Source organism: Cebus imitator, unplaced genomic scaffold (assembly GCF_001604975.1).
Source record: "Cebus imitator isolate Cc_AM_T3 unplaced genomic scaffold, Cebus_imitator-1.0 Scaffold150, whole genome shotgun sequence".
Taxonomy (NCBI): Eukaryota; Metazoa; Chordata; class Mammalia; order Primates; family Cebidae; genus Cebus; species Cebus imitator.
The window spans coordinates 5,272,551-5,288,616 of record NW_016107465.1 but is presented as its reverse complement, the minus strand read 5'-3'; the positions used below and the strand labels follow the sequence as shown (position 1 = coordinate 5,288,616).

General features: G+C 38.3%; 1 long non-coding RNA gene across 1 annotated transcript in view; it reads right to left on the bottom strand.

Moving 5' to 3' along the window:
- Positions 1-14,022: 14,022 nt before the first annotated feature.
- LOC119473344 overlaps positions 14,023-16,066 on the bottom strand; it is a 17,715-nt gene continuing 15,671 nt past the window's right edge. The window contains exon 3 of the long non-coding RNA XR_005202554.1: positions 14,023-14,112. This is a non-coding gene — a long non-coding RNA (uncharacterized LOC119473344). The remainder of the gene's footprint in view (positions 14,113-16,066) is intronic.

The following is a 16,066-nucleotide window of genomic DNA, read 5'->3' as shown; positions in this document are numbered from 1 at the left end:
ATGACAGCTGAGGTGCCACACCCACCTCTTCCCTTTCCCTCCCTTCTCAGAGGTAACTATCATCTGAAGGCGGTCTGTATTTTTTAAAAACTTTTATTGTAAAGATGTATTTATAATTTTACTATAGAAATATGCATTAAAAATATAATTCCGTGTATTTAAAAAATTTACACAAATGGTATGCTTCTGTGTATGTCATTTGCAATGGCTTTTTTTTTTTTAATTGCGTTTTAGGTTTTGGGGTACATGTGAAGAACATGCAAGATTGTTGCACAGGTGCACACATGGCAGTGTGATGTGCTGCCTTCCTCCCCATCACCTATATCTAGCATTTCTCCCCATGCTCTCTCTCCCCAAATCCCCACCCCCCGCTGTCCCTCCCCTATTTCCCCCCTACAATTCACCATCATCTTTCTGAGATTTGTCCAGATAGAAGCAGTCAATTCATTTGAACTCTTGTATACTTTCACAAAAATGAATGAATCTCCAGTTCTGTCATCCAGTTCCTTACAGATGAAAGCTGTTTCCACTCTTTTCTACTGTAAACAGGGCTGCAATGCATATCTTTGGATAGTAGCCTCATGCTCATGTGTGGAATTCCTGTAGCATGCATTACTGGAAGTGGAATTGCTGGGTTATGGGATATGCATGCATGGAGCCAGGCTGACTAGGAACTACCAAATTGTTTTCCAAAGTGGTAATACAAATTATACCCAAATTGTATTCTGCTTTCTCACTTTTGCTACCACTTGATGTTTTCACGTTTTAAAGTTTTTCCAGTCTTTTGGAGGTGAAATGGTATTTCACTGCTGCTTTAAGTTGCATTTCCTTGATTATTAGTGAGGTAGAGACCATTTCCATTAGTTTATTGGATGTTTAGATTTTTGTCTTTGGTGAGTTACCTGTGTATATCCTTTGTCCATATTCTTATTGTGTTTTATTAGTAATAGTATTAATCTGTGGGAATTCTGTAATTATTCTGGATATTACTGCTTTATCAACAAATATTTCCTTCTAGTATATAACTTGTCTTTTAAATTTGCTTAGAAGTTAGGACATGACTGATTTCTAACTAATGCCATGGAACATATTCTTTCACATGAAAATCGTTCATTCAAAGTCGTTTTCTTAGGGATTTCTATAATTGGTCCCACAATGCTGGCACACCTAAAACTTTTTGGGATTTCTTAGAAAGATGGAATCCAGGAGAGAAAAGCAGCTTCCACACTGAGTGGAAGGGAATAGAGAGAAATGGAGTTTAGGAGGGGAAGACAGGCTTCCACAGAGAGTGTGGAAGGGGACTCCAGAGGGGAAATCCAGGAGAGAGAAAGACAGCTTCCACAAAAGGAGGGTTCATGGAAGGGGACCCAAGCATGGAGTCCAAAGGGGTGTGGAAGAAGGGGACTTTTAACCTGGGAGGAACCCCCACCTTCTCTAAGACCTCTGGACAATGAAAGGAGTTCCTTAGAACTTCCACTGGAGTGATTGACTCAGTTTCTTCCCGCATTCATGAAATTTAAGCATAAACTGTTAAAACTCCTGGATGGAGAGAGAGGGGAGGGGGCTGGGAAATTCTTGCCCTTAAAACTACGTCCCCTCGTGAATCTCAGTGTGGAAGCTATTTTCCTTTCCTGGATTCCATCTTTCTGGATTCTCTCACTCAGTGTGAGAGTTAGCTGTTTCTTTCTCTCTCCTTCTCCTGTTTCTCTCTCTCTTTAAATAAAATCACTTTCTACAAACATTTTGAGTCCGGCATTTACTGCGCACTGTGCTGTGGTCCCCGCTCTCATTCTTGAGAGGGCAGGAAACCAAGAACCTGGAGAAACATCCTCTCAGGGGAGCTGAGGGCGCCCTCAACCCCAATATTACAGAAGCTCAAAGCCATAGACAGTATATAGATGAATGAGCATGGCCGTGCTCTCAAAAATACCTTTTTTATTGCCCCTGAAAATCTGAATTTCATATAATGCTTATAAAAGAATATTATAGTTTTTATTTATTTTTAACCATTTAAAAATGTAAAAACTATTCTCAGCTCATAGGTTGTGTAAAAAACAGGCAGCAGTCAGGGTTTGACCCATGGGTGACAGTTTTTGACTCCGTTGTATGCCATAAATTCTTATTAGTGTTTGCTGCTGAATTCAATTAACTCTGGATTTAATTACAAATTTTTTATTTTCAAAAGTGGCATGTAAGGCAGTGTTCTCACTGTCCTGAAAGATCTAGAATTTCTCATAAAAGCCTATGATATCTATAAATTACTGCTCTGAACAGAAACAGAAAGGATATTCATGTAATAACTTTTCAAACAATATGAACAATTACCAGTGACTGCAATAAACATTTCTTGAGTGAAGGTTGGGGTTGCCTTTTGTTTATATGATGAAGTGAATAATATTTAGCATAAGTTTTATGATAAAAGAGAAGGAGAGTGACCTTTGACATCTTGAATAGAATCTTAGCTGTATTTCTTGCCAGCTGTGTTCTTGGACAATCTACTGAACTTAGTTCTGAATCTCTGTTTTGTCTTCTGCCACATGGGGATAATAATACGTTTATTACAGGATTGGTCTGAGGGTTGGAGCTTATGCATGTGAGCACCTAGCACAGTTCCTGAAGCATGGTCTACTTTCAGTAAACATTACCCAGCATGATCAGCTTCCTTCTGAAGAGTGAACAACTGGGGATCCTGACAATTTGAAACATCTTGGAATTACAAATTCTCTGTGGACGTTTGAACCTAGAGTGCAAATATGGGAGGCCTTCATGACTTTGGTTGTATAACTTGCCGTCCTATGCTACTCTGTCCAATTAGGGCTAGACACGTAGGAATGCCAAAGAGAAACACAGCAGCCATAGTGGGGAAAAAATTAACATGCAGAACAAGAGCAGAAAATCTTGTCTGTTACAAATGAAGTATTTGTCCTCATCTGCTGTCAGTTAGTAGGGGATTTACTGAACCTAAGAACCTCATGCTTTTGTATTTCTGAAAAAAAAAAAAAAACAGAAAGGAAATAAAAAGAATGGATGGTTAATATAAAAATAAATCCCTGAAATAGAGAAATCTTTAGTGAATAAGAGGGGTTGTAAAATTTTGGGGACAAAGTGTATTGGGGATATAAATCAATATTCAAAACTTAAGTCCTTTGGAAAAAGCAGACTTCCTTCCATTGGCTTGTGATGCAGTGCCATGTGGCCTGCCATTTAGCTAACTTGGAAACCCATTTGCTGAGGGCTTACAGGATGGGAGTGATTTAGAGGAGTGAACAGCTGCTTAAACAGCAGGTTGTGGAAAATTCCACCACAGGAAGAGGGTCAACCTACATGACTCATCTAGGTCAAAAGACAAATCAGGAAAAATGCAGATTGACTTATAAAAGGGGTCAACTTCCTCATCAGAATATACAGTATTGGCTACAGCTTTAAATCACCAGTGGTCAAAGCATTTGGTTATTAACTATCTAGCTACAACAACTTTCTTTCTGAACTCACTCAAAGTACCCAGTGAATGAAAATGTTTACTGCTTGAGCTTTCTATGCCTTCTTTTGGACGGGAAGGAAAGTACTACTTTTCCTATGATTTCATAGTACATAGGTTTGTGTGGGGGCTTGCAATTTAAAAACACAATTAATTTCAATTCCACAAAAATTTATTTAGCAACTGTTATGGGTTGAATTATATCTCCCCAAAAGATGTTAAAATTCCATAGGATCTTTGCAGATGTTCAGGCTGAGATGAAGTTATTAAGGTGGGCTCTAATCCAGTATGACTCTGTTCTTATAAAAAGGGAAATGTGGGCATGGACAGCACACAGGGAGAATGCCATGTACACGCAGAGGCAGAGATGGGGGTAATGCATCCACAAACCAAGGCATGACAAATATAATCAACAGACCATCAGAATCTGGGAGAGACACATGGAGCAGTTTCTTCCTCACAGCCATCACAAGGCACCAGCCCTGCTGACACCTTGATCTTCAACTTCTAGTCTCCAAAACTGTAAGACAATAAATTTCTGTTTTTTAAGCCATCCTGTTTGTATTACTTTGTTATGGCGCCCTAGCAAACTAATACAGCATCTAAGTGACGATACTTAAAATATTCCTATAGGTTAAGTGATGTTTTCATTTCAATTTTGAAAACAAGGAAACAGAAGGCATTAGATCTTAAAATACATGCTTTTTGCTATATGTCCAAGGACTTGCCATAGAAGGTTAGAGTCTTTTGTCTCAGTGAGCTTACTGGTTCTAACTATGAGGTTGGCATAGTCAAAGTGGCCTCTGTAGCCAATGACAGAAAATCATTGTGTTGAGACTTTTTAGCTGTAAGTAATGGGAAACTCAACTTGCAATTACTTAAACTATAAGGTAGACTCCTATCCCACAAAGAAAGAAGTCTTGGGATAGGACAGCTCCATAGTTGTAAATGAAGTTAAAAGTTTGGTTAAGAACATCATGTAGGGCTAAGTTTTCCTCACATTTCATCTTTGCAATTTTTAGCATTTGAACTTTATCATCAGTCTACCTTAATGATGTCCAATAGAAATATAATATGAGGAAGTCCTAGTCAGATCAATCAGGGAAGTGAATGAAATAAAAGGCATCCAAATAGGAAAAGAAATCATCTGTTTGCTTATAATATGATTCTATACCTAGGAAACCCTAAAACTCTGCCAAAAGCTTCCTAAACCTGATAAACAACATCAGTAATGTTTCAGGATACAAAATCAATGTACAAAAATTAGTAGCATTTCTACACACCAATACAGTTCAAGCTGAAAAATCAACAATAGACATACACACACACACACATGCACACACACATGCAAACATGTAGGAATACATTTAACTAAGGAGGTAAACGATATCTATAAGGAGAACTACAAAATCCTGCTGAAAAAATTGTAGATGATGCAAACAAATGGAAAAACATTCCATGCTCATGAATAGGAAAAATCAATATTGTTGAAATGGACAAAATGCCCAAAGCAATCTACAAATTCAACACTATTCCTATCAAATTACCAACATAATTTTCCCAGAATTAGAGAAACACTATTCTAAAATTCATATGGAACCAAAAAAGGGCCTGAGTAGCCAAAGCAATCATAAGAGCAAAGAATAAAGCCAGAGGCATCACATTACCTGACTTCAAACTACACTGCAAGGCTGTTGTAACCAAAATAGCATAATAATGGTACAAAAACAGACATATAGACCAATGGAACAGAATAGAGAGCCCAGCAGTAAATCCACACACCTACAATCATCTGATCTTCAACAAAGTTGACAAAAATAAGCAATGGGGAAAGGATTCCCTCGTCAATAAATGGTGCTGGGATAGCTGGCTAGCAATATACAGAAGAATAAAACTGGACCCCTACCTTTCATCATATACAAAAATTAACTCAAGGTGGATTAAAGATTTAAATATAAGACCTCAAACTATAATAATTTTAGAAGAAAACCTAGGAAACATCATTATGGACATCAGCCTTGTGAAGGAATTTACGACTAAGTCCTCAAAAGCAATTGCAACAAAAACAAAAATTGTTAAGTGGGACCTAATTAAAGTAAAGAGCTTTTGCACAACAAAAGAAATAATCGACAGAGTAAAGAGAACCTACAGAGTATGAGGTTCACAAACTATGCATCTGCTCTACAAGGAGCTTAAGCAAATCAACCTGCAAAAAATGAATAACCCCATTAAAACATGGGCAAAGGACAAGAACAGAAACTTCTCAAAAGAAGACCTACAAGCAGCCAAGAAACATGAAAAATGTTCCACATCACTAATCATCAGAGTAATGCAAATCAAAACCACAGTGAGATACCATTTCACACCAGTCAGAATGGCTATCCTTAAAAAGACAAAAAATAACAGATGTTGGCAAGACTGCAGAGAAAAGAGAACATTTATCCACCGTTGGTGGGACTGTAAATCAGCTCAGCCACTGTGGAAAGCGGTTTGCAGATTTCTCAAAGAACTACAAACAGAACTACTGTTCAATTCGGCAATCTCATGCCTGGGAATGTGAATACAATTATTAGTGAGATATTTGATTAGCATTTCTCATTTTGGACTAGCCATATTCCAAGTGCTCTGTAGCCACCTGTGGCTCTAATATTGGACCAATCGGATCTAGTTCATTTCACCATGCTAAGATTGCTGCAGCAGTTTCAGGCATCAGATCCAGTCTTATCAATGTCCAGAGGTCATCTCTTCTGGCACTTCTCTTTTTTCATGTGAGAAAAAACTGCCCAGACGCCCCTTAGCATACTTCTCTCATGTCTCATTGGCCTGAATGACTTCTAGTGCCCATGCCTATTTTAATTATAAGTAATGTGAATGAGATACAAAATTGGCTCAGATCAAACCAGACTCACTCCTTGTTCCTGGAGTCACAAATTCTATGTGTAGGAGTACAGACTCCTGATTGTTTCTTGCAGATAGGAGGAAGGTAGGGGATGGGTGTTAGGGATGCAGCAAAACGTCTTTTAAAGCATTGAGAGCAAGAGAAAATGATGGTGGGGCCTAGTGTATTCGTCACTGTGAATCCTGGTAGAAGACAAAGGCAAAGAGTTGTGCTCCTTAGTTTGCAGAGGACATGTGGGTTTAATGACTCTAACTGGGTAGTCCAGAAAAGGATTGAAGCTCTGGCTCCAACTAATAAGACTGCAAGCTTCTTAAAGTTTAAAATTAGGGAAAGGCTCAGTACTCACCAAATCGTGGTGTGATTACATTCATGAGATGGAGATGGAGGTAATAGTTGGTGCTGGTTGTTGATAAAGAATAAAAGAACAAATTTTTTTTTTCCCTAATCATCATGAAGTAGGCACAGTTCATGATAGGTGAGCCAATTGTTATTCCTGTAGAAAATTGTACTGAACAGTGCCCAAAATATGTTCATATCAAGAAAATAATCTGTTTTAAAGTGTGCTTTTCTCCATCTTAGCATATTATGTCCATTGCATGTATGACCTGAGTCCTCTTTGCACAGAAGCAGGTTCTTGCTGCGTTATCATGGAATTATGACTGTGGGAGTTTTCTTTTGTTTTCCTTTTATTATTAATAAAATATTATTTATAAAATATCATTATTCATTGAATATTATTAATAATTATTATTTTGCAAAGGTAGTTTGCACTTCAAAATCCCAACATATTGTTATTGTTATTTTTAAGAGACCAGGTCTTGCTGTGTTGCTCAGGCTCATCTCAGACTCGGGCTCAAGCCGTCCTCCTGCCTCAGCCTCATGAGTAGCTAGGATTATAGATGTGCACCAAAGCTTGTGTCCACTTCAACGTATTTTTGAGGAAGCTAGAATCAGAAATTGGATTAGGGATTTCCAGAATCAGAAATTGAACTAGGTCCTAGGCTGAAGGAGTAGAAGGCTGAACCTCCTGAGAATAAAAGGGCTGTATGTGGAAGGATTTGGTTGCCTGGGTCCTATTGTGGGGTTTATGTTTATCAAAGGATATGACAACCAATATGGATTCTCATGAGTGCATAGATTAGGGTGCCTGGGGACTGAGCGTTCTTTTCTATCACAGCCAAATGAGGCAAAGGAAAGCAAATGGGAGAATGGCACCAACATTCTTGCAATTCAACCTCAGGTTATCTTTTCCTCTTGTACTCCTGATCTTCACTGACTAGCAAGCCTGACCTTCCTGAGTTTCCGTGTTTTGTTTTGAGGCTCACCTTTCAGAGTCTACACTGAAACAATGACAGAGAGAGCGCCTACTCAGAAGAGGAACAAAGTCACTTGTGATTCTCAAGAGGACGGTTTGTCCAAGTCTGCAAGGCAGAGGGGGCGTTTGCTCAGAAACAATCAGCTGTAGCCAAGGGGTGTGAAATGTGACTCATAACAACACTTGAACTCTGACTCAGCATACTGCCAGCACGTTAATGAGAAGAGGGAAGCACTGCAGCAGCCATCCCTCCAACACCACAGCCTGAGTCTGTTGCCTTATAAATGACGTGGGCATTATTGGTTGCATGTATGGACAACTTTCCTTCTATTGAGCATGCTTTAAGAATTTGGTCTTTGTGGGAAACAGAAGGGAAACGATGGATTAAGGTGAGGTAAAGACACAAGAAATAATAATGGACCAGCTTCACTGACAAGTAAAGAGGAATTTTTCCTTCCAAAGCCATCTGTTTTCACAGATCTTAGGATGGTGAGCTCTCCTTTGGGGCAATTACCTGTCCCCATTTGCTGTCTTCACTTTTCTTTTTAGTCTTCCCCAGTGCTGATTGTTTGCTGCAAGAGGCAATTTAAATAACACTTGTCAATCACCTCAAAGCCTGTCCCAATGACAGTGGCTTATCTCCTCTGTAGATCTCTATGGTGCTTTGTCAGCAAGGCTATTCCCCAGCCCACCCTTCCCAGAGGCCTCCTTTACCCTGTGTTAGGCCTCAAAACAGCTACTCACTGGAGCCGTTACTCTGAGAAGTAAATTTACAAGTAATATTTGTATGTCAACCACAGATCCTATAAATATTTTAAAAAATGTTTTTTAAATGTCTTACAAGTAATAAAAATACACATCATTTTGGAAGTTACACCTATAATTAATTATATCTTCTTGGGCTATATCCAGTAAAGCTATATGTTTTCTTTCTGACTGATACAGTCTTTTCATTGACTAGCAAGCCTGACCTTCCTGAGTTTCTGTGTGGTTGTTTTGAGGTTCACCTTTCAGTCTACACTGAAACAAGCACAGAGAGGGACTGAGCAAAAATCTTACATATGACATGGAAGGGTTCCACAAATAATTCTTAAAGAAGGTACTGCAACTTAGTTCTTTTTACCAAGATGAAATGTCCCATCAAAACCACAACTTTCTACTTTTTTTTTTTCACTAATATGAAAAAGAGAGTTCTATGTATAGAGGGGGAAATGGTGAATGAATGAAAGAACGAATGAGTGAATCTAAACAAACCAGCTGACCCACTGCAGACCTTGTTGGAAGTGAATAAAAGCTTTTGAAGTTGCTTTAAATTTCTCAGGAAATTCCAGGGTCTTGGTTGAAGGTATTGAATACTAAAGTATTCTGGTGGTCCACAATCATTAGTGTAATTTCCAGACTCTTCACTACATACTGTTACCAGGAGAGGAAGCTACACAATAGAGGTAACTTCTACAATATCTCCTTGTGTGAGCTGAGGTCATGAGATGGTTGCACCAGGAGCCTCATGTCCTTGAGGAAGTCTTTATGTACCTCTCACAAATATAAAAGAATGTATCAACAAACAAAGACTGGTTGGAAGGTATAAAAAAGACTGGATTCAGCCAAGTTATTTTGAAAACAGTTTATTAATTTAGAGGAATATATAATGTCTGAGCAGTTGTTTGCAAAATAAACAGTGTTTTTCACTTTGTTTGTCCCCCAACCACTGTGTGTTTGTAGAAACAACTGAAGTGCCTACATATGTGGCTCTCTGAGAAGGGAGTCAATGGGTGACGTCAAGAGGGCTTTAAGTGTTTATTGCTATGATGATAGACTAGCACACTTGAAGAAGTGGTTCACTAAAGAGACCCTAGCGGCTGAAAAGAGTTACTGAACATGCTATGTGGAGCACAGCTGATCCATTCATTCTGACCAGCTTCACAACTCATAAAGACTGTGATCTGGCCAAATTGCCTGGAAAGATGGGCAACCATTTTGGAAATGGCAAAAAAAGATGGAGGAACTAACTATGTAGAGATTCAGGCTCCCTTACTCTCTATTTTTTCCTTGTGTTCTCCCATACCAAAATGTATTCAATGTGTTATTGACACAAAAGGAATTATAGTCCTTAAAGGTTAAGTCCAGTGATTTTTCAAATTCGTTTTAACAGCAGAAATATTACTCCCACATGGATTCCTAGTCAGGATTTCTAACTATGAGAGAAAGAGAAGTAGAGCTCCAGATAAAATAAGGTTGACAGATCCAACGTTTAGTCATCTTAGCTTTCTCCTCTCCCTAGCCCTATCCCTCCTCCTTACTTCCAGTCCTCTGAGCACCGTCTAGAACTCAAATCCAAGAGAACATCTCTGTGGGCTTAAAAAGGAAATGACCACAAATGATCTGGGATCAATAACTTTATGTTCACAAGCTCGAATATTTCGATGAATAAACTTGAAGGATATTTTAGTCTTTATGAGAAGGGGTAAGATTTCATCCCTTTCTAGCTCTTGAACTCCAGGGATATTTTTACAGAGCACAGATTTTATTTCATATGTCTTTTTGAGGCACATAAAACCATCTTTTATAAGGATCTTAAGTCACATTAACTTTTTTTCTTTTAATATATATTTCAAAATTCTAAAATGATTCCCAAACAGGAAACCTTCTGCCTTGTGTAGGAGAGTCTACAAGGGCTTTGATTTATGGCTGTATCAGCTCTGTGAAAGTGGGAAAGTGGCTTACCATCATTTAGTTTCCTCATCTATAAAATGGGAATGCCACCTGTAGTAGCTGAATGATGTCCCCCAAAGATGTCCATGTTCTAATCCCAGAACATGTGAATATATAACTTGTATGGAAGGGACTTTGCAGATGTAATTAAGTTAAGGATCTTTGTGGGTTCTAAATGTAATCACAGATATCCTTATAAGAGGAAGAGGCAGAGGCAGAGCAAGATACTTGACTACAGAAGAGGAGAATGCAATATGATTGAAGTGATGTGGCCACAAGCAAAGGAATGCCAGCAAACTCCAGAAATTGGAAGAGACAAGGAACAGATTCTGCCCTGAGCCTCCAGAAGGAACCAGCTCTGCTGCCTCCTGGATTTTCAGCCCCAGAGTTTTATTTTGGACTTTTGGCCTCCACAACTGTAAGAGAAAAAGAAATTCTGTTATTTTAAGCCACTAAGTTTGCAATTTGCTATAGCTACAATAGGGAACTGATACATCTGTCATGGATGAGTTTTGTGATAAGGTCACACAATCACATGTTCAAAATACCAGTTTACACAGTAGGTTTTAGCAAATAATTTTTTAGTCATTTTTCCTTCTGCGTAAAATGCATGTAACTTGAAAAATAAATTTTGTTTGTAAATTAAATCACTGAATGCCTATAGAAAGGAAGACTTAACTACTCAGTGATTTGCCAAAAGGTGACAAGGCACTAATGAATACACAAACATGTCTTTAGAGTGGCAGGGGAGAGACCATTATTATAGAGGCCTGGTTTTGTTGAATTCATGTGTTAAGAGCTGTTTTCCTCATAGACCTTTTGGTGCCTATTTTGTTGAATAGTATCAGGGGTTCCCTGGATTACAAAGGATTTACTACCCAAAATTTTCTACAGTGGATTCATTTTCCTAATTATGTTTAGGAGAGGCTGATTTTTAAATGGGTTTGAATTTCTGACTGATGATGGCAGGAGAGGGAGAAGCCAACCCACATTTCCCCACGATCCACGAAGTCCTCAGAGGTGGTGCTTTACGAGCTGATCGCATATATTTTGAGTTCGAAATGCAAAGACGAATTTGCAAATACATGTGTATGAGTAATGCATGTGAATCCTCATTATATAGTTTTAAATTCGAAATCATATGAGAAAGGACTCACATTTGAAGGATTTTAATATTCTATTTGGCAAAGCAAAAATATTGTGGGAGAAAATTAGATATTGGAATAAATTGATATTCTCCAGTTCAAGTGGGTGGCATATAATAAACTTTCTTGATTCCTGGAGATGGTTCAGCCTTCTGGATATTTGTTTCTGATTTATAGGTCTTTCTCGTCATCTCTATTGAAACCCTGTAGGATGAAGATGTAGAACTATTGGTTCTTAATAGTTAGGCTTATTACCTTGAGAGGTATTTGCAATAGCAATCAGGCTATTCCTCACTGAGAAATATCTTCAATATTCATTTTATGGATAGACTTGTTTTCCTAGATTTATAAATATGGTAAGTGGGATATTCCTTTCAATCTTTATGATGTTTTATTCAGTTTAAAGGAACTGTGCATAAAACACCAGTAAAAGGAGGAAAATACAGATGATACACATTCTTCATCTATTCTACAAAATTTGATAGCCTGATGTTTGTTTAAAACAACTTAATCATTCCTTTCCAAGGCGAAATAGTGTTGAACATTCCATCTTGCTTCATCATGTGAGCATAATGAAGGCTGAGGAAAGCATTAAGAGCGGTTACAGCTCGCTGCGTTTTCCTGGGTGGAGGCATTTCTCTTCCTTTTTCTTTCGTGACACTTCCAAAGAGGGCCCTCCTTACCCTACCAAATGCAGATCTTTTGCGAAGAGAAATGGTCAGTAAAATACAGCCATTGTTCTGTTCTCAGCAGAGCAAGAAAATGAGTGTGTAGGTTGAAGGATAAATGAATACAAGGTCTTTGGAGGTTGAAAAGAGACCACACTGCTTATCTTTATTTAACTCTTAACGAAAGAACTAAACAAATGTTTAGGGGAGGGAGCTTAGAGAGAAAGTTTTTGAAAAAGTGACAATGTGATTCCATTTACATCTTTGGGAGTTAGAAAGCCACGAAGCTCATGATAAATTTTAAAAAAATCTTGAAACATCTACAAGATCTTTTTTTTCTTTTATTTTCAGAAATGTCAAGGATAAACAATCCAGACAGTTTCTAACAGCCCCACTCCCGGCGGAGCTCGGTTCCTGAGTGTGTGTCCAAGGACGCTAGGCCTGCCATTCACATCTTTTCTTTCCATGCACAGTCGTGGAAGCCACGTGACACTGAAGAATTAAGAGAAATACTTCAAGCTTTTAAAATGTTCCCCTTGTTGGGACTCAGAAAACGACACCCCAAAGTATGGTGCTTTGGTGTGCTGAGTACTTTGAACTTTAGGAGATTGGAAGGCCTCGGAAGCAGGCTCAGAAGAAAAGTTCTCTCAGACCTCCTGTGCTCTTCCCTCTTTCTCCCCCAGTGTAAGTCATAGAAACCAGAATTTCTCTTCCCCAAGGTGGGTCATAGAAGCTAAAACTCCTCTTCCCCAAAGATGACCATAAAACCTAGAAAGGGACTAAGCATGGTGGCTCACGCCTACAATCCTAGCACTATGAAAGGCCAAAGCAAGTGGATCACCTGAAGTCAGGGGTTTGAGACTAGCCTGGCCAACATGGTGAAACCCTGTCTCTACTAGTAATACAAAAATTAGCCAGGCGAGGTGGCGCATACCTGTAATCCCAGCTACTTGGGAGGCTGAGGCGAGAGAATTGCTTGAACCTGAGAGGCGAAGGTTGCAATGAGCTGAGATCACACCATTGCACTCCTGTCTGGGAGACAAGAGCAAAACTCCGTCTCAAAACAAACAAACAAACAAACACACAAACAAACAAACACACACCTAGAATGGTTACTCTTCCTCTTCTCCCTTGAAGACTCGTATTCCAGAGGGTCCTGCCCCACACCTGGGAGAAGGAACACTACACAGAGAGACCAAGAGGCTCTGAACAAACAGGCCTTGCTGGGTTCTCCGACTCCATCTATTAGCAGTAGATCATACTTTTTCGTCTGATTTTATTTCTATACAGTTGTCCATTCTTCACGGAAGCTAAGCATAAAAATAGATGGTTTTCCCTGGGCCATTGTGTTTTCTTTGTTGAAGTCCCCTGTGTCACTTAAAACTTTGATTGAGTAAATTTGTTATACTTTTCTCTTGTTAACTTGCCTTTTGTTATAGGAGTGTCAGCCATGATCTTTATGATGGATGAGAAAAGGTATCATGCATTTTTCTCCACAAAGTTCTATGATAGAATGAAAATAAAAGCAATCATTTTTATTTGTCAATTAAAAATTTTAAAAATTATTTAGAATATTTTAATATTTTGTATGCTTTATTTTGAATTTATGGGGTTTTTTTGGGGGGGGTACAGGGTCTCACTCTATCACTCAGGCTGGAGTACCGTGGTGCGATCACTGCTTATTGGAGCCTTGACTTCCCATGCATAAGTAATCCTCCTGCCTCAGCCTGGGACCACAGGTGTGCACCAGATTGCCTAGCTGTGGTTTTTATATTTTGTAGAAACAAGTTCTCGCTATATTGCCCAGGCTGGTCTCAAACTCCTGACCTCAAGTGATCCTCCCACCTTGGCCTCCAAAAGTCTTGGGATTACACGCAGGACCACTGCACTGGGCCCTAATTTAGTTTTAAATTATTTATTTCTGAATTGCTGACACTATGTCTATAAATTAAAAAGATACTGGAAAGTAAACCTACCTTTTACTCCTGTCCTTTTCCAAACCACGTTGGTTTCCAGAAGTAAATATCTTGTTTTAGTATAAATTTCTAAAGGCATTCTATACATATAAACATGTCTTATAGATAACATATCTTAAATTTTATCTTACATCTTTTTTTCATTTAAGAATACAGCCCTTGGACAACATGGGTTTAAACTGTGTGGATCCACTTATATATGGATTTTTTTCTGCCCCTGCCTCTCTGAGACAGCAAGACCAACCCCTCCTCTTTCTCCTTCTCCTCAGCCGACTTCATATGAAGACAGTAAGAGTGAATACCTTTATGATGATCCACTTCTACTTAATGAATAGTAAGCATATTTTCTCTTCTTTAGGATTTTCTTAATAACATTTTCCTTTCTCTAGATTATAAAGATATACATACTATATTATAAGGATATATATATTTTAAGAATACAGTACATAATGCATATAACGTAAAAATGTATTAGTTGACTGTTTATGCTGTGAATAATGCTTCCAGTTATAGGTGAATTTTTGACTGTTGAGAAGGTCAGTGCTCCTAATCCTGTGTTGTTCAAAGGTCAACTGTATGTCTTATTCCAATCATTATATGTAGAGCTAACTCCTTCTTTTAAAAGCTGTATATCTTATTATAAAGAAGTATGGTCAGCCTTTGGTATCCTTGGGAGATTGGTTCTAGGACCTTCAGGAATACCAAAATCTGCGGATGCTCAGTACCTTATATAAGGTGATGTAGTGTTTGCATGTAACTTATGCATGTCCTCTTGTATAAGTTAAGCCATCTCTAGATTACTTATAATACTTAATACAATGTAAATGCTATGTAAATAATTATACTGTGTTTTAAAAGGCTGCTATTTTTAAACTTGTAAAGTAATTTTTTATTATATTTATTTATTTATTTGTGTGAATAGTTCCAATGCAGTTGATTGGTCCCATAAGTGTGGGATCTACAGATACATAGGGTTGATTCTACTACAGTTTATTTAAGAAGTTCCCAAGAATCAATCCAAGCTGGAAAATACACTTCAGGATATTATTCAGGAAAACTTTCGCAACCTAGAAAGACAGGACAATATTCAACTCCAGGAAATACAGAGAACACCACAAAGATATTCGTCAAGAAAAGCAACCTCAAGGCACATAATCGCCAGATTCACCAGGGTTGAAATGAAGGAGAAAATACTGAGGGCAGCCAGAGAGAAAGGTCAGGTTACCCATAAAGGGAAGCCCATCAGACTCACAGCAGATCTCTCAGCAGAAACCCTATAAGACAGAAGAGAGTGGGGGCCAATATTCAACATCCTTAAAGAAAATAACTTTCAACCCAGAATTTTACATCCAGCCAAACTAAGCTTCATAAGCAAAGGAAAAATAAAATCTTTTGTGAACAAGCAAGCCCTCAGAGATTTCATCACCACCAGGCCTGCTTTATAAGAGCTTCTGAAAGAACCACTACACATAGAAAGGAACAACCAGTATCAGCCTTCCTAAAAAACACTAAAAAGTAAAGAGCATCAACATAATCAATAATTTACATCAACTAATAGGCAAAACAGCCAGCTAACATTAAATGGCAGTATTAAACTCACATATATTATTATTAATTCTAATTTTAAATCGGCTAAATCCCCCAATCCAAAGACATAGACAGGCAAAAAAAGCCAAAACCCATTGGTATGCTGCATCCAGACCCATCTCACATGCAAGGATACACAAAGACTCAAAACAAAGGGATGGAGAAAAATTTACCAACCAAATGGAGAGCAAAAATAAATAAATAAATAAAAAGCAGGAGTTGCTTTAAAGCAGCAAAGATCAAAAGAAGCAAAGAAGGATATTACATAATGATAAGAGGATCAATG